We start from the raw sequence: 20,542 nt of genomic DNA on the forward strand, positions 1-20,542 counted from the left end.
AATTCTGAGAAATAATCCACAGTGCAACATAGAATAACACAGAAGTAGAAATATGAAAAATTTTAAAGGGGAGAATAGAAAACATGGGGGAGAGAAAAGATTCAAATAGATAATGGCTGATAATTGTCCAGATTTAATGAAAGAAAATGGTTCAATTTTAAGATATAGCTCCTAAGCAAGATAAGTAAAAATAAACCCGTGTCTACACACATCACAGGTAAGCTGCAGAACACCCATTAGAAATTTTTAGAGCAAACAGTAAGTAAATACAGGTTACCAAAAAAAGGAATAACCTCTTACTCAACAACAGATTTCTTTTCAACAGTTACAGAAGATAGGAGACTACTTAAAATTAGCCCCAAAAGGCTGAGAAAAAAAAATGACAGACCCTAAATTTCATTCAAGGATTAGGGTGCAAGTAAAGACATTTTTGGAAGAGGAAAGTAAGTGTCTTAGCTCTGGCTGCTATTGCAAAACACCACAGCCTGGGGGCTTAAACGACTGGGGGCTTGCTTCTCACAGTCTGGAGGCTGCAAAGTCCAAGATCAAGGGGCCAGCCAATTCAGTTCCTGGTGACGGCCCTCTCTTCCTGGCTTGCAGAAGGCTGCCTTCTCCCTGTGTTCATAAACAGTAGACAGAAAGAGAGAGTTCCGGGGGTGCCTGGGTAGCTCAGTCGGTTGGGCATCTGACTTCGGCTCAGGTCATGATCTCAAAGCTTGTGAATTCAAGCCTTGCGTTGGGCTCTGTGCTGACAGCTCAGAGCCTGGAGCCTCTTCAGATTCTGTGTCTTTCTCTCTCTCTCTCTCTGCCCCTCCCCCACTCACTCTCTGTCTCTCAAAAATAAATAAACATTAAAAAAACCTTTTTTAAATAAAAAAAAAGAGTTCTGTCCTCTCTTCTTCTGATAAAGACACTAATCACATCATGAGGGCCCCCACCCTCATGATCTCTTCTAAACCTAATCACTTCCCAACACTCCCCCTTCAAACACTATCCCATTGGGAATTTGGGGGAGGCACATTCAGTCTTTAATACGAAGACAAGAAGCTTACCGCTACTAGATCATTAAAGGAAACATTGATAACAGATATATTCAAGGAAGAAGGAAATTGGAAGCAGACTAAATTAAAAGTAAAAAAGATATCATGAGTAAAGAAGTTAATTAACAGGTAAGTAAATCTAAAACAAACATTGTCTCATACATTGATAGAAGTGCATAGTAAGAGTTACAGAACTGAGACGGAATGACCCAGCTAGACAATAACAACCTGTGAAACTGTGCGGGGTAGTGATTGGACTTAAACCTTTCCTAGAAACTCATATTGTTTAGCAGGAAGGTGTGGAAAGATACTAACATTAGAGTGTAGTAAGTATGCATGTTAAAATGTGAACGTGTGAGAGAACGAAATTAAAACCCGTTGACAAGGGAGAAATGGAACGAAGAAGCCCCTATTAGGAAAAAAGAAAACACGGGACCCCTGGCTGGTTCAGTTGGAGCCTGTGATTCTTGATCTTGGGGTTGTGGGTTTGAGCCCCATGTTGGGTATATTTAAATATTATTAAACTATATTTGATAGTGGGTGCTGTCGAAAATATGCAGCTACTTGCACCAATGGCAGGTGCAGCTTGCTTCTGAGAGCTGGCGCAAGGGTGGGGTGCGAGCCAGTTGCCCAGTTTCAAGCACTGGGGAGTGGAGTGAATAATCACTCCTCTTTGTTAATTTCTGAGCTCAGGACAGGCTCTGCTGAAGACAGCCAAGTGTGAGGGCTTCTTGCTGACGTGTCTCACTGCGACAGAGGTGATGATGCTTGCGGCGGAGACTGGAGCAACATTCGAGGGCAGATTAAGAAGAAAACTCACCTCCCCAGTTGAAAGCCAGGGGCAAGGGAGAGGGATCCCAGCCCTAGTGCCGACAAACAGATACACAGAACTTCTGGCAATGGCTATGAGCAAATGGAGTCCCAGAAATTAAACGAATGATTTAAGACCGTTGCACTGCCAGAAAAAGAAAAAAGAGCAAGAAAGAAGAAAAAAACCAACGGGCCTGGTGAACAAGGCCCCACAATTTCTCAGTTCCTAAAACTATCCTGAGGTCCAAGTATTCTAACAGAAAGTGAACTGCTGCGAACACATCATCCACCCCCAGATGGCCCTAAAAAGCACTGAACAGGGGCGATCCAGTAGTCAGAACCTGAGGTCACATCACCTGACCAAGGACCTCGTTCCACTGCCACCAATGAGATGACTAATGGGTGCACGTGAGAATCTGGGGTTCAGTAATTTATTGACAACAGAAGGCACGAGCTCTGGACCCACCACCAATGATAGCTGTTCTTTTTTTATTTTCTGAGCGGGAGGTTTTTACTGTGGCTATTCCAATTTTCTACACCATTTCGTACTAGATGCATAAGAAGTTTTTATCCTGAAAGAGTCCATAGGTTGCAAGATAGTGAGATATCAAATGTAGACAAGAACACGACTAAATTGGAAGAGGCACGGAATTCTCCTGGAAATCATGTGCTCTGATCGTGAAAAATATCTCCATAAAAACTCTTTTGGATGCAGTGGCAGAACATGACCTGGGGGTATGCTGTGTAAGAACAGGGCATAGACGGTATAGAAATGATATACACGTGGTTCAAGTAGATCATCTTAGGTTGGGGATCTTTAAATGTATAAGAAAAAAAAAAGTGTCTATGTATGGCAAGGGAGAGGGTCTTACAGTTTTCCCAGGACAAACCCATTTACCCCACTCTGGGAATGCCCTATCTGCACCCCAACCCCATTGCCATCCACGCGGCCAGAGCAACAGGGCTCCTAGAGGCCATATTTATAGAAGACGACCGCTCCCCAAGCCATACTTGATGGGACCAAGAATGTACACCTGTTCCAAACTGAGCCAAGGAATTTGGAAATGCACTCAACACACCTCCACTTCAGCGAGGGTCTCTCCTGGATGGGGGAAAACGAAGCCCCAGGATTTGACTGTGGCCCTGCTTTCCAATGTGAAGAAGGAGAAGTGGTGAAAACCAGTCTACACAGAGGAAGGCTCAAGAATGAGAGACCAGCAGAGGCCAGCACAGAGAGACATGTGATGGACTTCTAACCCTTGATTCCAGTATGAGCCATAGGTTACATCCCTGCCCTTGGGTTTCAGGAGACATTCCCTTACCTTTAAAGTTAATTTATTTATTTTGAGAGAAGGAGCTGGGGAAGGGGCAGAGAGAAAGGGAGAGAGAGTCCTAAGCAGGCTCTGTGCTGACAGCCTACTCATGGCTAGAACTCATGAACCGTGAGATCATGACCTGAGCCGAAATCAACAGTTGGATGCTTAACTGACTGAGCTGCCTAGGTGCCCCTCCCTTACCTTTAAAAACAAAGCCCCCCTTGGGGCACCTGGGCGGCTCAGTCTGTTAAGCGTCCAACTTTGGCTCAGGTCATGATCTCACAGTTCACGAGTTCAGGCCCCACATCAAGCTCTGTGCTGACAGCTCGGAGCCTGGAGCCTGCTTCAGATTCTGTCTCCCTGTCTCTCTGCCCCTCCCTTGCTCATACTCGGTCTCTCTCTCTCTCTCTCTCTCAAAAATAAATAAAGCATCAATAAAAAAAAATTTTTAACAAAGCCTCCCTTTTGGCGTAAGCTAACTCAAATCAGTTTCTGTAATTTGCAACCAGTGGAATCCTAAGTAATTAGGAGATTCCTCCTAGGATTTGAGGCCTTCCTTTTTCTGTATAGACAACCTTTTTTTCTAGACTTTTCTGTGTACAGGAACATACACATGTGATTGTAAACGTAGACTACATGAGGGGACGGAATGAGCCATTCATTGGACCATCTTATTCCAACCATCTTTCCTCCAGTCTGGGATTATATTTCCTCCATCATGGAATTATAACTTCCTCACATAGTGCACCCGCTGTAAAAGTGGGTCTCAATGCTCCCCCAAACCGTCTTCCCTGGTACTAACATGAGGAGAGGGTGGGCTTTGACTGGCCAGGAATGGAGAGCCCTGAGCTTAGTTCAGCTCTTCGTTGCTGCCCTGAGCAAGTCTGCCTGCTTCAGAATCCGATTTCAGGAGATGCGCTTCTCACAGGAAGAGAAAACCCCAGGTGAATGAGGAAAAGTCGGGTCTGCAGGAAGGATTCAGTCTCTCAGAAGCTTATCCCAAGGAACATTCGGAGGGACATGCGCTCACGAGTATAAGGTGTGATTCTTCCTCCCCGCCACCCCCCGGTCCCCATCCTTAGAGTTCAGAGATCAATCCACACAAGAAAAATGTGAGGCCCTCCCACGCCCTGTCTGATGACGTCAGCCTCCGTTCACTGCTCAGCGTGGCAGAAAACCAGCTTGATCTTTTTCAAGTGGTGGGATAAACACTTGTATAGAATCCATTTGTTCCTCTTAAAAATCATTTTAATTTAGTATTTGTGTATTTAAGGAAGTCGTGAAGTTTAACTACTGAAGAAGAAGTCTTTTCTCAATAATTTTGATTTGGTTATCATGAATTTGAGGCATCGATGGAGTATGGATGTTCCAGTGTTAAGTAATGACCTTCCCTTGGTTCAAAGTAGAAATGAATTAAATAAATATGAGTCAAAATTAATCTAGGGAATTAAGATATTTTTAAACGTTGTCCAGAAATATTATAACGCTCGAAATTTAAATACAAATGTGCATGAACTTTCAGAATTATTTCCATGTATTTACTTGATAAATCCTGACTCAAGGAATCGCTGTGCTGAATTCAATCGATTATCTTTAGGTCATCTAGTGACAGTTTAATTGTCCTTGTGTGGCTTTGGCTTTTAAGTGCAAACATGACACTCATTTTCCCACACACGGTATGTTACCACTACATATGGTACAGTGCATGATTTACTAGAAAGCTGCTTGCAAAGGAGGTCTGTAGAATGAAAATTTCTTCTGCTCCTGCTGCTAAAACATATTTTGTAGATTTAAAATATATTCATGGAACCAAGTCTTCTGAGTTTTCATCCTCTATGACTGGATTTCTCAATGTGCCAAGTATTTTTTTATATTGCTCATTTTAGTAAACCTTTTTATGTCCCCTAAGTTCTCAATGGAATGACACCCGGCCCATCTGTTCTTCTGTCTAGCTCCTCGGTAAGTCCCCTGCTATGTTGCCAAGGCAACACTACCTGCTACGACATCAATCATAACAAATGGCTATCCCTTCCCTAGACTTCAGATTCCAAATGCAACACTTGGCTTTCAAAACCCTGGTTTTTTATCCTTAGGGTTAACGATTCTTCTTTAGGGGACACCTGCCTGGAGTGACCTTGCCACAGTTTCCTCAGCCAGAAGCTTCCTTCCATAGTGAGGAAGCCCATAGCTCTAAAGCCAGTAGTATCTTATCTTTCACCCTGGCTGACTCAGTCTCTCACAAAAGCATCTAGAATTGCTGGGGATAGGAAACCACTGGGAGGAGGACTCATACCGGTGGTTTTCAACCTTCATCGTGACTCAGAATACCCCGGGGCTGCAAGCGAACACACGCCATCTGGACTCCGCCCTTCCTGGATCCTGATTCAGGAATAGAATCTAGGCTTCTTTTTCACAAGCTCCTTCGTAGATGTACAACCCGAGCGTGGGAAACAATGACCTGGATTTTCTTATTCAGACATCCCAGGATCAGATTGTTAGTGTTTTTGTATACATAGGACTTGGGTTACCTGCATCAGCATTGCTGGGATATTTGACTGAAAATTCAGATTCCTGGGCCCCACTTCCTAAATCAGAATCTGAGCATGGGATCCAGATATCTGTGTGCCAAGCATGCCGGGGCAATCGTAATGGCACTAGAAAGACCAACTAGACCTGGATTCAAGTAATCTTGGGCACAGTTTTTGAAATTTTTGTGTATCTGTTTCCTCTATAAAAATGAGGGTGATAATATCTACCTCATGAAGGGGCCACCAAGGGTTTGTTCTTCCCACCAAAAGTCATGCTGCAAAACTCCAACGCAGTTCCAGAGACAAAGACAGCACAGAGAGCCACAGAAGTGAAAATACAATCTCAATCATTTCAAGAATCCATTGACCCACAAAGTATTTCTGTATTTCATAAAAACCTGGATAATTTAGAATGTGTTGCACATATATAATTCCAGAAGGGAGAAAGCTAAGGAACCACTGCTTTGGAGAACGATGCTTAGACGGGCTTTCTTCCTCTCTGGGTCACTCTACCAGCAGGATATTTCCTGGACTTCGGAGGAAGAACACTTCTCTCTACTCTTGTTTCCTGAGCTTAGTCAAGTTAAAAATCTTTCTCCAGCTGTCACTGACCTTCCAGGTTTCCAAGACACTTTGAAAATGCTATTGTCATGATGTATCCATAATCAAGAATGACAGTGACTCCCTGTAGATTTGCATTGGCTATCTCCAGGATTTGGGGTGCAAAGTCAAGGCTTTGGTCAGTTTATCTGGAGTCAGGGTAGGAGCAAAGCATAATGTTCTGATCCCTCTGTTTCCAATTTCAGCATGGCAGGGTCCTGTTCAGTAGAAGGCTGCTGTTCATTTCTAAGTGACCCTCTAAAAATAAACAACTTACAGAAAAAGAGTCCTCAGAAGTGGCGGGGGTGACCTTAAACACCCACAACCCTTCACACTGACCAACCTCCTCAACTTGAGGTGTATGGAGAACAGAGAGCCTGGTATTGAGAGAACACTAGAAAGACAATTAAATAATTGGAAAATAAAACCTTTTGGGAAGGGCTAAAGGAAATAAGATATTTAGCCTGGAGAAGAGAAGGCTGAGGAATGACCTAATTATAGGCTTCAAGTACATGAAGAATTAATCTACAGCAGATGGTGACCAGCTGTTTTCAATTCCCATTGAATACAGTACAACAGAAAATTGGCTTAGAGGGTAATATAAAGGATTTAGGATAGATAAAAGAAGGAATTTACTGGTTTTTGAGGGTCACAAAGGTTAAGAGGAGATAGGCTCTATTACTTAGGGAGATGACAGCCACTCCTTCCCTGAGGTTTCCTGGTCTGGATTGGTTTGTTGAAGTGCATTGAGGGGGAAAGAGAGCTTTATTGTGCAGTGGTGAGGGCCGGCCCTGTTCAATGGCTGTTCATCACACCTGTACGCTCTATTCATCTAGCTTCTCGTGGTTGTGTTTATGTTTTCCACAAGTCGTTACGATCACAGCCAGTGACATTCATCAAGTGCCAAGTGTTGGCCTGGCATGGCAGAAGAAAACTGCGTAGCTTCCACCTTTTCCCCCTCAAACTTTCCTTTGCCACTTGACAATTATAAATATTTATTGAGTAATATCTGAGTACCAGGCACTGTTTCGGGCACGGAGGAATATCCAGATGAGTACAATATGTCTGTTCTCAACAACAGTAGAGACCGCAGGTGGGCACGTGCACGTGAGTGTGTGTGTGTGTGTGTGTGTGTGTTGGAGAAGTAGCAAGGGTGGTATGACATAATCAGTTGAGGAACTTAAAAAACACATAGATGTATCCTCTCCCACCAGACTCTGATGTGTCTTTAGTGGCATATCATTCTGATATATTCTAACAAATCATAATCATCACCTGCAAGCTACGAACCTCGATTTTTTTTTACCTCAAAAGGTAAGAAGAAATACTTTTTATTTCTATTTTAAAAATTTTAAATCCAGTACAGTTAACACCTAGTGGTATATTAGTTTCAGATGTACAATATAGTGATTCAACAGTTTGAAAAATTTTTTTAACATTTATTTATTCTTTGAGAGACAGAGAGAGACAGAGCATGAGCAGGGGAGGGGCAGAGAGAGAGGGAGACACAGAATCCGAAGCAGGCTCCAGGCTCTGAGCCGTCAGCACAGAGCCCAATGTGGGGCTCAAACTCACAAACCATGAGATCATGACCTGATCAGGCACCCTTGATTCAACAATTTTATACATTTCTTAGAGCTTATCATGATAAGTGTACTCTTAATCCCCTTCACCTATTTCACCCATCCCCCCACCCACCTCCCCTCCGGTAACTACCAGTTTGTTCTCTTATAGTTAAGAGTGCGGGGGCTCCTGGGTGGCTCAGTTGGTTAAGTGTCCGACTTCAGCTCAGGTCATGCTCTAACGGCTCATGAGTTCAAGCCCCACGTCGGGATCTGTGCTGACAGCTCAGAGCCTACAGCCTGCTTCAGATTCTGTCTGTCTCTCTTGCCCCTCCCCTGCTTGCACCCTGTCTCTCTCTCTCTCTCTCTGTGTGTGTCTCCAAAGTTTGAAAAACACTGTTGTAAGGAAAGAGGGTAGCTTTGCTCCAGGCCTGAGGGACAAGAACCCATATTGTTATGCCTCAGTCAGAGGGTAAAAATAGGGTGTAGGCTGAGAAAGAAATAGGTCAAGCTTCTCTAAGCCTTAAACTAAAGGAGTGGATATGTGTTCCAGCCCAAGTCACCAAGATAGAAGAGTGTGAGGACAAAAGCCCCAGGGGGTAGTAAAGCACCCTGGGATAAGAGTCACTGGGATTGTCCTCTGGGCTCTGTGTGTCCACTGAAGCACTTGGCTAATGAAGGTTATGAAGACTCGGGGTCCTACAAGCAAGGCTATTCAAAGTCTAGAAGACACCTAGCATAGAGGGACCCTAGTGACATGGAAAAGGAAATATTCGACTCCAGTCTCAGCTAGGTCACTAATGAGTTCAGTCGATCCAAGCAGGTCACGTAATGTCTCATGAGGTGAGGCAGCAGGGTTGGTGGCAAGTGAGTGCAGGCTGCCATAACTCAAAGGGCGCTGTCCCTCAGCACAGCGTGAGGGGACTGCTGCAGGTCTCGTGGTGACCGGATCTGCAACAACGACACTGTCCCACCACCTGGGGAGCCTGTGCTTTAAAATCATGACCTAAGTCTGAGCACAGGGCTTTTGGAGATGGTTGTCGATTGCTTATCAATCAACAGGTTGCGGGCAAAGAATACCAGCTTCAATTTCCTCATCTATAATACGGAGCTAATCCTACGGGAGCACATTCTGGCTCAGGGCTGGGCCAGGCGGTCACATGGGGGCCGGCACATGTGATGTCAGAAGTCCCAGCTTTGTCTCACTACACCTGCCTGAGTGACACCTGGTGGGACAGAGGTGGGTGGGTCAGAAAAGAATATAGCTATGGAAGCTAGGCAGTCCAATAAGGAAAAGATATACATATACATATACATACAAACATACATATTCATGGATTCAGATGGGTGATACACTCTGACACATTATAATTCCTACCCTCAGAGAGCTCACAGACTGGCAGAGGGAATGAATAGCTGAAACACAGCATGCCGTGTGGAACCATGAGCAGGCCATGATCGAGGTAAGAGCATCCAACACCCTACTTACACCCTCCTGTATTTCCCCCTCACTTCCTCTAACACTGGTTCTCATAGGGCCATGCTACACCTTCCCTCCCAGGCGACATTTAGAAATGGGCTGCATTATTTTGGTTGTCAGATGCCTTTGCCTATTAGGGCTGCTATAACAAAATACCCCAGATTGGGTGGCTTACAAACAATGGAAATTCTTCTCTCACAGTTCTGGGAATGGGAAGTCCAAGATCAGGGTGCCAGCATGGTCGGGCCCTCTCCTGGTTGCAGACTTCTCTCTGCATCCCTGAATAGTGAAAGGGGCGAGGGAGCTCTGTAGCGTTACATTCTGATGGAGGAGGTAGAAAGCAGACCAGTAAACAAATAGGTAAACCATATAACATCAGATGGTAGGAGGCACTGTAAGAAAAATTAGGTAGGGAGGGGGGTGACTATTTTCCATGGGACGGTCAGAGAAAGGCTCTCTGCAAACATTTGGATAAAGACGTGTATTAGGTAAGACAGTGAACCATGTACGAGTCGGTGCAAAGAGCCTTTCAGGCAAAAGGAATAGCGGGTGCAAAGTCTCTGAGTCTGGAGTGTGCTTGGCAGCTTGTGGGGACAAGGAGGAGGCTGGAACAGCATAAGCAAGGGGAGAATGACAGGCACTGGAGATGGAGTGTCATCCAGCAGTTGATGACGTAGGACCTTGTAGGTCACAATAAAGCCTTTGAGTTTTATGTCAAATATGATGGGAAAGTATTAGAAGACTTTCAGCTGAGAGTGACACGATCTAACTTGCATATATTTTTAAAGTTTGTTTATTTATTCTGAGAGACAGAGAGAAAATTCGAGCAAGGGAGGGGCAGAGAGAGGAGAGAGAGAATCTCAAGCAGCTCCGCACCGCCAGCACAGAGCTGGATGTGGGGCTCTCTCTCACCACCATGAGATCATGACCTGAGCTGGAATCAAGAGTCAGACACTTAACCGACTGAGCCACCCAGGCGTCCTGATCTGACTTATATTTTCAAATGATTAGTTTATGGAAAAGAAACTGAGGGGCAGGAGCGGAATGAGAAAAGAAATTTGAAGGGCCAGAGAACACCCAGCTAGCAGAGCGCAAGTCGTGTGCCTGCGTCACGGTTGCCAGGGATGGAAAGAGCAGGAATCCGGTCACCAAAGCGGCGAGCTTTGGCATCTCGTATGACGGCAGAATACCCCCGCAAACAGAAAGGGGGGTCGGATGCTGAAATGACAACTGTCCACAACACAGTAGACTCAAAGGACTTGGTGAGGCAACGGGGCAGGAGAGAGGAATGTAGGGGGACAGCCGGGGCTCTGGCATCGAGGCTGGGTAGACAGTGGCATTATTTATTCATCAACACTAAGGAAGAGAACTCAGGAGTGTGGCCTAACCAAGAGGTGCAGACGTGGGATCACAGGTATGCAGGTGGTAACTACAGCTGTAATAGTGAAGGAGATCTAACCCCAAAGGGTGGAGGAGGAGGAGAGAAGAGTTCAGAGCTCGGATGCTAGAGAACACCAAAGTTTAAGGTGTGGGCAAAGACAAAGGAGCAGGCAAAGGCAGTAAAAAGAAATGGTTAGAAAAACAGGAGAAACAAACAAACAAGCAAACAAACAAACAAACGAGGGCCTGGTCAATAGCGTCGGTTAAGCATCTGACTCTTGATTTTGGCTCAGGTCTTGATTTCATGGTTCATGAGATCAAGCCTCACTTCAGGGTCTGCGCTGACAGTGTGGAGCCTGCTTAGGATTCTCTCTCTCCCTCTCTCTCACCCGCCCCCTTTCTGTCTCCTTCAAAATAAATAATTTTTTTTAAAAATGCTACAGAGACAGGCCCTGTAAGTTGCTATAGCTCCCTGTGTTTCCCGTAATAGAACACTTAACGTGTTTGTTTATGATACTTGTCTGAAAGCCGCCCCCCTTGCCCCCCCCACCCAGTGAACTGTAAATGCCATGAGGCCAGAAATTGTGTCTATTTGGGTCCAGCATTACAGACAAAAGGGCCCAACATGATGCTTGACCCACAGTGGCATTAAATATTTGTTCAATTACCAAATGGACGACTGAGCTGCAAATAAGCAGTCTTCGGCGATCTTTGCCTGAGCACTGGCAGTGCAATGGAGAGATCCCGTCCCACCACAATCAGCTGTAGTACGAATGAGACATGAGAAAATGGAGAAGTCAAGCATCTAACTTTCCTCAGAGGAGGACGGGTAAGCTCAAGGTGCTCTCGTGTTCAGGTTGCTCATGGTTTGCTTTTGTTTCTCTTTGCTTAGGAGAACAGTGGACGTGAGCACATTCCTTCAGCGGGTAAAAGCCTACAGAGGGGGAGGAGTAAAAAAACTGAGGAGAGAGGAAGTCACGAGCAGAGTCCCAGAAAAGACTGGAGGGGTAGGATCAAGAGATCAAACAGAAGGCATGGTGGTGAACTAAAGGAAAAGCAGCTCTGAGGCTTGAGGGAGAGAAGTTTCTGTAGAAGAAGACAAAGGTGAGTTTGTAGATGAGAGTGCAAAAAATAGTGGGAATTCAATTTACCTATGCTTAATTCTATCTATACTGTAGAAGAGAAGGTGCAGGAATTGAGGCTAACTACAAAGTTTATTTTATTTTGGTTTTTTTATTATTATTGATTTTTTTTTTGAAGGAGAGGGAGACAGAGCATGAGCAGGGGAGGGGCAGAGAGAGGGAGACAGAATCTGAAACAGGCCCATGCTCTGAGCTGTCGGCACAGAGCCCGGTGTGAGGCTAGAACTCACGAGCCACAAGATCATGACCTGAGCTGAAGTCGGACCCTTGACCGACTGAGCCACCCCGGAGCCCCGAAGCTCACCACAAAGTTTAGAGAGACCAGTCCCCACAAGGGACCACTCTCACTTCTGACACCAATTACAAGTATGGAGAGTTCCAAACACCCCTCAAAGCTTCCAATAATTCCACAGATGGACTCACAGAATTCACTGAAAGCTGCTATACTCCTGGTTACAGTTTATTACAACAAAAGGATACAGACTGATATCAGCCAAGGGAAGAGACATGTAGGACAGAGCTGAGGAGAGCTCAAACATGGAAACTTCCCATTGAGAATGTCTTCTTCCCATTGAGGCATGGACAAGTTATACCACCAGCATACACATGTGACAATATGAACAAACATGCAGAGGATCACCTGCCAGGGAAGCTCACCCAAGCCATTGGTATTCGGTTTCATTGGGGTGCCCCCCCCACATCCTGCCCATGTGGCTGACCTTTAGTCCAGTGCTTCTTGGAGGTCAGGCTATTACCGTTGGTCTCCAGGCCCCTCTAGAGACAAATCGGATATGCCATGGCCCAACACCCCCAACATAAATCATACTGTTAGACTATCTGGTGGCTCAGGCCCCTGGGAAAACAAAGACACTCCCATCAGGTGTGACATTCTAAGGGCCTACAGATCATCTTCCAGTAGCTGAGGGTAAAGGCCAAGCCTCTCTTTGTGTAAAGTAATTCTTCACTATTCCCAAGGCAATTTGCTGATAAAGGGTGAAATGGAAAGAAGGGCAGGAGCTTAAGAAGAGCAATAGGGAATAAAAAGAGAGTCAACAGCCAAGATCACTGCCTAATCACGGAAGGGTGGCCGGCCGAGATCATTTGGCTTGGGCAGGAAGGAGTACTGACGTGATCGCATTCAGACGAGTACTTCTCTGAACGCAGCCAACAGGGTGTGCGTCGCGTTTTCGTAAACTGTGGTGTAAACGACATCCCGTGGAGACACGCCAGGGCTGGTGCCTCTAGGTGGCTCACATAATAGGATACCACCTATTCCAGAAGCATGCCTGTTCCATAGTGCACCTGTTCCTCAAGAAACAAGATTCACAGTTTGCCTGCTATAAATGTCAGGCGTAGCCCGTTTAGGTGACTCTCCTAAATCTTACCAGCAGAGACTGAGTCACATCAACAAATATGTCTTGAGAACCTACCAAGAGTCGTAGCACACGTGCTAGAATCTGCTGACAAAAATGACGATTACAGGACACCTACCCTCAAATAGTTCACAGTCTGGCTAGGAAGAGAGCACAAAAACAACTTGGGGTTTATAAAGAAAGTACAAGGTCTAACTAAAAAGAAAAAAAAGAGGAAAAACTCACTGTGAATGAGGCGTATATATGCTAAGGTTCAGGAAGACGTTCCCAAGACGGTTTTATTCATTACCCCATAGCCAGCTCCTAGCAACGCCTGGCACATGCCAGGCATAAAATACGTGTTTGTTAAATGACCAAATCGACGAGTGAAATATTATTAGGCAATTAACTTAAATATATACACGTATCGAAAATGCTAGTGACAAAGAGGTATAATTTCCTAACCAGGAGTGGTGACACAAGAGTCTGTTCTGATTTGGGGCCAGACTTCCTCCTTCCCCAGCCTGAGTTTTTACAGCTGCGTTCCTCACGAGTCTATTTCTGTTCTATTATCGTTGTACAAGTTTGCACCAGGCAACAAATGCTGAACAGGAAACTTCACTCAGATAAGAGGGATCTGAGGAAAGCCCCTCTATCTACAAATATCTTTTGCCAACGTTTTATGTAGCTGATATGAGAGATTCTATGAGACATCTACTTTTTAAGAAAATGAAGTATTTTTTGCAGATTGTGTATAGCCCCAAAGACGGTTCTGAATATGCAGAAACCCTTTCTTCTGTGGATACAGTATACTTTAACATTGAAGTACGAGAGATCTGCAGTCAGACAGAGTAGGTCTAAATCTTAAATTTGCCACCAAAATAAGAATGACTTTGGAGATGTTATTGGGGTTTTTTAAATATGTGAAATAATAATATAGTATCTATTTTAGCCTTGCGTTCTGCCTCCAATTAAGACTAGAAGAAAAGAGGGGAAAGGCCACTAAAACAATGAGGAAATATATTTTTAAAGCAAAAAGCTCTCCATATTTTTTTTTCATTAAAACTACTGAAGCGGGAGGGGCGGCGGCCTGGGTGGCTTGGTTAAGCGTCCAACTCTTAATTTCAGCTCAGGTGAAATTTCACCTCACAGTTGGTGAGATCGAGCCTGGCGTGGGGCTCTGCACTATCAGTGCAGAGCCTGTTTGGAATTCTCTCTCTCCCTCTCTCTCTCTGCCCCTCCCCTGCTGTCACTCTCTCTCTCAAAATAAATAAACATTAAAAAAAAAAAAAAACCAAAAAGCTACTGAAGAGCTGTGAATGAAACAAAGTATAAACTCAATTCCAAAGCAGGGTGACCATTTCTAGGTGAGCCAAGATCGGCTGCTTTCATCCTTGGGTGCATCTGTCAAGCCCACACACAGATGAACCAGGGAGGAGCAGGGAGGGGTGTTGCTGGGATGGGGAGATCCTGGCTAAACTCTGATGATCACATGTGATGCTGTGATGGGTTAGAGTCTGGAAAAACTCCAAACTAAGATAGTCTCATTTGGTTTCCATCAGTAGGAAAAGACAGCCCCCAGGATGGAAGAAAATATTTGAAAATTAGACATCTCATCAAAGACTAGTATCAAGTTTATACAAAGAATTCTCGGAGTGCCTGGGTGGCTCAGTTGGTTGAGCATCTGACTCTTGATTTTGGCTCAGATCATGATCCCAGGGTCGTGGAATCGAGCCCTGCATTGGGCTCCACACCGAATGTGGAGCCTGCTTAAGATTCTCCCTCTCTCTCTCTCTCTCTCTCTTCCTCTTCCTCCCTCTGCCCACCTCCATACACTCTGTCTCTAAACAACAACAACAACAACAACAACAACAACAACAACACAACTCTTAAATCTCAATAATAAAAAGACAGATAATCTGACTGAAATATGGGCAAAGGATTTGAATAGACATTTCCCCAGAGAAGATACACGAAAGCTAGGAAACATGCTAAAAGATGTTCAACATCATTAGTTATTAGGGAAATGAAAATCAAAACCACAATGAGATACTACTTAACTCCCATTAGACTGTCTATTAATCAAAATGACAGATAATTGGATAATTACATGTGTTGCGAAGCATATGGAGAAATTGCTGGTGAGAATTTAAAGTGGTGCAGCTAGTTTGGCAGTTCCCCAAGAAGCAAAACGTAGAGTCAACACATGACCCAGCAGCTCCAATCCTAGATATATACCCAAGAGAGCTGAAAACATACGTCTGCACAAAAACTTACACAAGCCTGTTCATAGCAGTATTATTCATTGTAGCCCCGAAGCATAAGCAATCCAAATGTCCATCAACTAGTGAATCAATAAAAAAATGTGATATGTCCATACAATGAACTTATTATTCAGCCAGTAAAAAAAAAGAATAAAATACTACATTGGATTTCAACGAAATTTAAAACATCTTCTTATAAGACACTATTAAGACAATGAAATGAGGGGCGCCTGGGTGGCTCGGTCAGTTGAGTATCTGACTTTGGCTCAGGTCATGATCTCACAGCTCGTGAGTTCGAGCCCCGCATCGGGCTCTGTGCTGACAAGGTGGAATCTGCTTCAGATTCTATGTCTCCCTCTCTCTCTCTCTGCCCCTCCCTTGGTCACACTCTGTCTCTCTCTCTCTCTCTCAAAGAATAAACATTAAAAAAATTTTAAAAAAGACAATGAAATAAGCCACATGTACACACACACACACACACACACACACACACAGACTCATATCCTGAAGATATGGTACATAAAGAACTCCTGAAAATCCATAAAAAGAAATCGAACAACCAGCAAGATCACATACAAAAGTCTACTATAGACATTGTCAAAAAAAGATATCTGAACGGCCAATAAACATAAAGAAAGGCACTCAACATAAGTTAGCAGGGAAATGGAAATGAAAGTCCCCATGAGATTCTAAATGTTATACACTTAGCAGAAAGGCTAAAATTAGAACGACTGATAACATTAAGGGTCAGCTAGGATGCGGAGGAACTGGAACTCTCACACACTGTGGTTGGGAGTATAAGATAGTATGACCACTTCAGAAAATTGAAAGTTTCTAATAAAATCAACCAATATCCTATGTCATGGGCTTATTCGCAAAGCTAAGTCAGATGTAAACACTTGGTTCAGAGTACATTTTTTTTAACGTTTATATATTTATTTGGAGAGAGAGAAAGGGAGGAAGGGGCAGAGAGAGATAAGGAGAGAGAGAATCCCAAGCATACTCCACCTTGTCAGTGCAGAGCCCGATGCAGGGCTCAATCTCACAAACCATGAGATCATGACCTGAGCCAAAATCAAGAGTTCGATGCTTAACCAACTGAGCCACCCAGAGGCCCCTCATAGTACATTTTCAATACACATTTACAGTGACAGTAATAAACTACCTTGCACTCATAAATATCTCCTCCAGTTACAACGGGGACTTAACTAACTGCCAGAGCATTGCTATTTAACTATTTCTTGACTGCTAGAGTGGTCTCTACCAGGTCTCTAGTGGGACATTCTCAAATTAGTACCTCATACCAAGTCTGCCTGAGTTCAGGTAGGCAATTATGGAAACCGGAACATCTAAATAAATAGAACCCTATCATGCCTGAAGTCAATAAGTCAATTCAATGTATAAAGAAGAATACACATTTTTCTGTCAATCTTGATGCAGTTGTTTTGGTAGATATCAAGTATTTAACTTTCAGAGTGTCTTTATTTGCCAAGAATTGTGCGTAACAGGTATCCAATCCCTGGAGGATGTTACAAGGCTCAGGAATGGGACGAGAGCGTGAAAGTCAGTGACATTTGCTCTAAATGCTACTTGTTAAAAAAGAAAAAAAAAGTCATATTCACATTTTGATGCATCCAGATGTTCCCCCATTTCAAAACTTCTGCATTGAAATGTCATGTTTTCATTCTAATCCCTTGCTCTGTGAGGTGTTGATAAGCTCCTTTGGATTCTATAAAGATAAGCAAGCTTCGTCCCTGCCACCAAAAGACTTAAAATATAGTAAGGATGTATAGGCAGATATATAATTAACTGTTCTCCCTGGGAATGAAACTCAGAGGACCAACTGAGTCATATGATCCCAGAGAGTCCCATGAGTTCAATAAATATCAAGTCCACCATACATACATGCAAGTTTCCTGGGGCCACTGTGAAGGGGAATGTCGCTGTTCTGGCTTGTCTCAGAGGGCTCTGACATCACCAAAATGGCTAATTGCTCAATTTTTAAAGATTCTTTCTAAAATCCCAGAGGTGTAAAGGAATCCATGAACTCCCTGAAACTACATGGAAAAAAATTTTATGTCTTTATATGCATTTGGGCGGGGAGGAAATCTAGAACTTTCATTAAACTGTCACATGGCTCTGGGACTTAAAAAAGATTTCCTCGAAATTTGTTCTAATTACAATTTGAGTTTATCTATGACCTCCCATTACTCACGTAATTGAGAGTTGGCTGTAACTTTAAAGGCAAAAATTGTTAAAATCACAAAGATGAACAAACCGTGTTAACCAGGTGACACGGTTCCATTGGTCGCAGACTATGGCTTCCGTACTCCTTGAGGTCTCTGAGTGCGTCAACATAGTCATGATGGATCAGTTTGAAATTGATCTGGAAATGCAAAGTTTAATTGATTTTACTCCTAATTAAGCATCTTAACAGTCATAATTAGATTTTACCTTACATAGTAAATGGCCTAAACCATTTATTAACTGTGTGCTTTGAGCGATTAAACTCTGTGCCTCAATTTCCTCATTTATAAAATAGGAATAGTAATAAAATCCACCACAGACTTGTTACGATAATTGAATGAATTAATATTTGTACAGCACTTAGACTAGTGCCTGGCACAAAGTAGATGGTGTAGAAGTGATGAATAAATAAAATATTTGTCTTTATTTTCAAAGCCTGTGGATTGATTCTAGTCTGCATTGTTAAATATGTGTAATTGAAGTTCTGGAGAACTCTTCAGAACTCTCTGAAGCTTACTTCATATGAAGAGCTTAAATTTAAGATTTCACGTTCAAGGAAGCTTATCTAAAGACTAAGCAGTCCTGGGTGGCTCAGTAGGTTCAGTAGGTGGCTAAGACTAAGCAGTCCTGGGTGGCTCAGTAGGTGGCTCAGTAGGTGGTCCTGGGTGGCCACCTGGGTGGCTCAGTAGGTTAAGTAAGCATCCAACTTCGGTTCAAGTCATGATCCCATGGCTCGTGGGTTCGAGCCTCACGTCGTGCTCTGTGCTGACAGCTCAGAGCCTGGAGCCTGCTTCCGATTCTGTGTCTCCCTCTCTCTCTGGTCCTCCCCCACTCACACTCTGTCTCTCTCTGTCTCTCAAAAATAAACAAACATTAAAAAAAACTAAGTAGTCCATCCATTTCTTAGATTGTCCAAAATATGTCTCTGAGCTACAATCGGTCCCCACTGAGATGTATATGTTGTCATACGGTCTTGGCACTTAATAGAATCGCTTTTACTGAATTCTGCTTGTCCCCTGCCACTACCTTGCCAAAAGAGACCCTTTAAGAAAGTTATTCAGATTGTCCCTATGTGTTTACTAAGGATGTTACAAGAGACACTGTTGCCACCACACCCAGAGCCCTTCACCAGGCTAGTGCGTCCTCCAATGCATTCCATCCCCAGCTGCTGTGCTTGTCAAAACCCTTCTCCAGAAAAGCGTTCTCAACCAGCAGGTTAGAACTGTCTGGGGGATGGCAGACTACGCTCCACTCCAGTGGCAGACCATAGCCCATGACTGACTAATGTAAAGCTACAAAAGCCAGGCGGACAACCCGTGATGCCTCTAAGGCTCCAGAGCCCCTTATGAGACCAGGCTGTCTTCAGTTGAAACCACACGTTTGCCAGGATTCTTCCTCTGCTTCCCTCACCTCCTTCCAGCTTTTTCCTGAGAACACTCCCTCCCTAAATGATTCGTGTGGGAAACGCCATCTTGGATTCCACCTCCAAGGAACCCAAGCTAAGACAGCCATTAAATCAGATAGTAATACTGTATGCTGGGGGTGAGGGTGAGATTTTTCTCTCAGGCTTCAATGCTAGGAAAAATTATGTTCCTTCAAAGTAAGTTCTTCATTTTTATCTTATTAACCCTATCAGTCTCCTGAGAGTGCTCTCCTCTTTATTTTGTTTGCCATGAATCAGAACCAAATTTTCTATCCATTTCTATTATGGACCTGTACTGCATTACCTATTTTTGTTTTGTTTTGTTTCGTTTTGTTTTGTTTTGTTTTGTTTTACACTGCCTATTTTTTAAATTTAGGCTCCACACCCAGCCTGGAGCCTGACGTGGGGCTTAAACTCACAACCCTAAGATCAAGACCTGAGATGAGATCAAGAATTAGACGTTTAACTGACTGAGCCACCCAGGTGCCCCTACACTGCTTTTTTCTTTTTTTTTTTTAGTAGTTTAAAAATGTTTATTTTTGACAGAGAGAGAAAGAGAGAGAACGAGCAGGGGAGGGGCAGAGAGAGAGGAAGACGGAGAATCCAAGCAGGCTCTGCACTGCCAGCGCAAAGCCCAACATGGCACTTGAACCCACAAACCATGAGATCATGACCTGAGCCAAAGTGGGACACCCAACCACCACCCAGGCACCCCCCTCCACTGCCTATTTTTGAATGACAACTTCACCCTTAGCTTTATTTCACCATTTTACTTTTTTTCTTTTTCTTTCTTTCTTTCTTTCTTTTTTTCCCCCCATAATCAATCAATCATTATGTGCTTTGGAACTAGGTGGAATATAAACTTTAAAAGAAGTCACAGTTTCCCTAATCCTTCTTTTGCAATCTATATTCGACACCACTGGTTAGTGACTTGTCCAAGGTAAATTAACAGTGAGTGGTTGAGCCAGGAGGAGACTCATAACTGAACTTCTAGAACAGTGTTCTTTCTTTTTTTTTTCCTCCAGCTTTATTGAGGCATAATTGACAAATAAAATTGTAAGATTTTTTTTTTTAACGTTTATTTATTTTTGAGACAGAGAGAGACAGAGCATGAATGGGGGGAGTTCAGAGAGAGAGGGAGACACAGAATCTGAAACAGGCCCCAGGCTCTGAGCCGTCAGCACAGAGCCCCACGCGGGGCTCGAACTCACGGAACGTGAGATCATGACCTGAGCCGAAGTCGGATGCTTAACTGACTGAGCCACCCAGGCGCCCCAAAATTGTAAGATATTTAAAGTATACCATCATGATGATTTGATACAGTATCCATTGTGAAAGGATTCTGCCCATCTAGTTAATTAACATATCACCATGTCTATATGAATACATATATATACA

General features: G+C 43.7%; 1 long non-coding RNA gene across 4 annotated transcripts in view; it reads right to left on the reverse strand.

The window, feature by feature from the left end:
• LOC132675638 (uncharacterized) overlaps nt 1–20,542 on the reverse strand; it is a 68,413-nt gene that overhangs the window by 17,676 nt on the left and 30,195 nt on the right. For all 4 annotated transcript variants that reach the window (XR_013553331.1, XR_013553334.1, XR_013553333.1 and 1 more), the window contains exon 3: nt 17,753–17,860. This is a non-coding gene — a long non-coding RNA (uncharacterized LOC132675638). The remainder of the gene's footprint in view (nt 1–17,752; nt 17,861–20,542) is intronic.

The sequence above is a fragment of the Panthera onca genome, chromosome F2 (assembly GCF_046562875.1).
Source record: "Panthera onca isolate mPanOnc1 chromosome F2, mPanOnc1 haplotype 2, whole genome shotgun sequence".
In the NCBI taxonomy this organism is placed as follows: Eukaryota; Metazoa; Chordata; class Mammalia; order Carnivora; family Felidae; genus Panthera; species Panthera onca.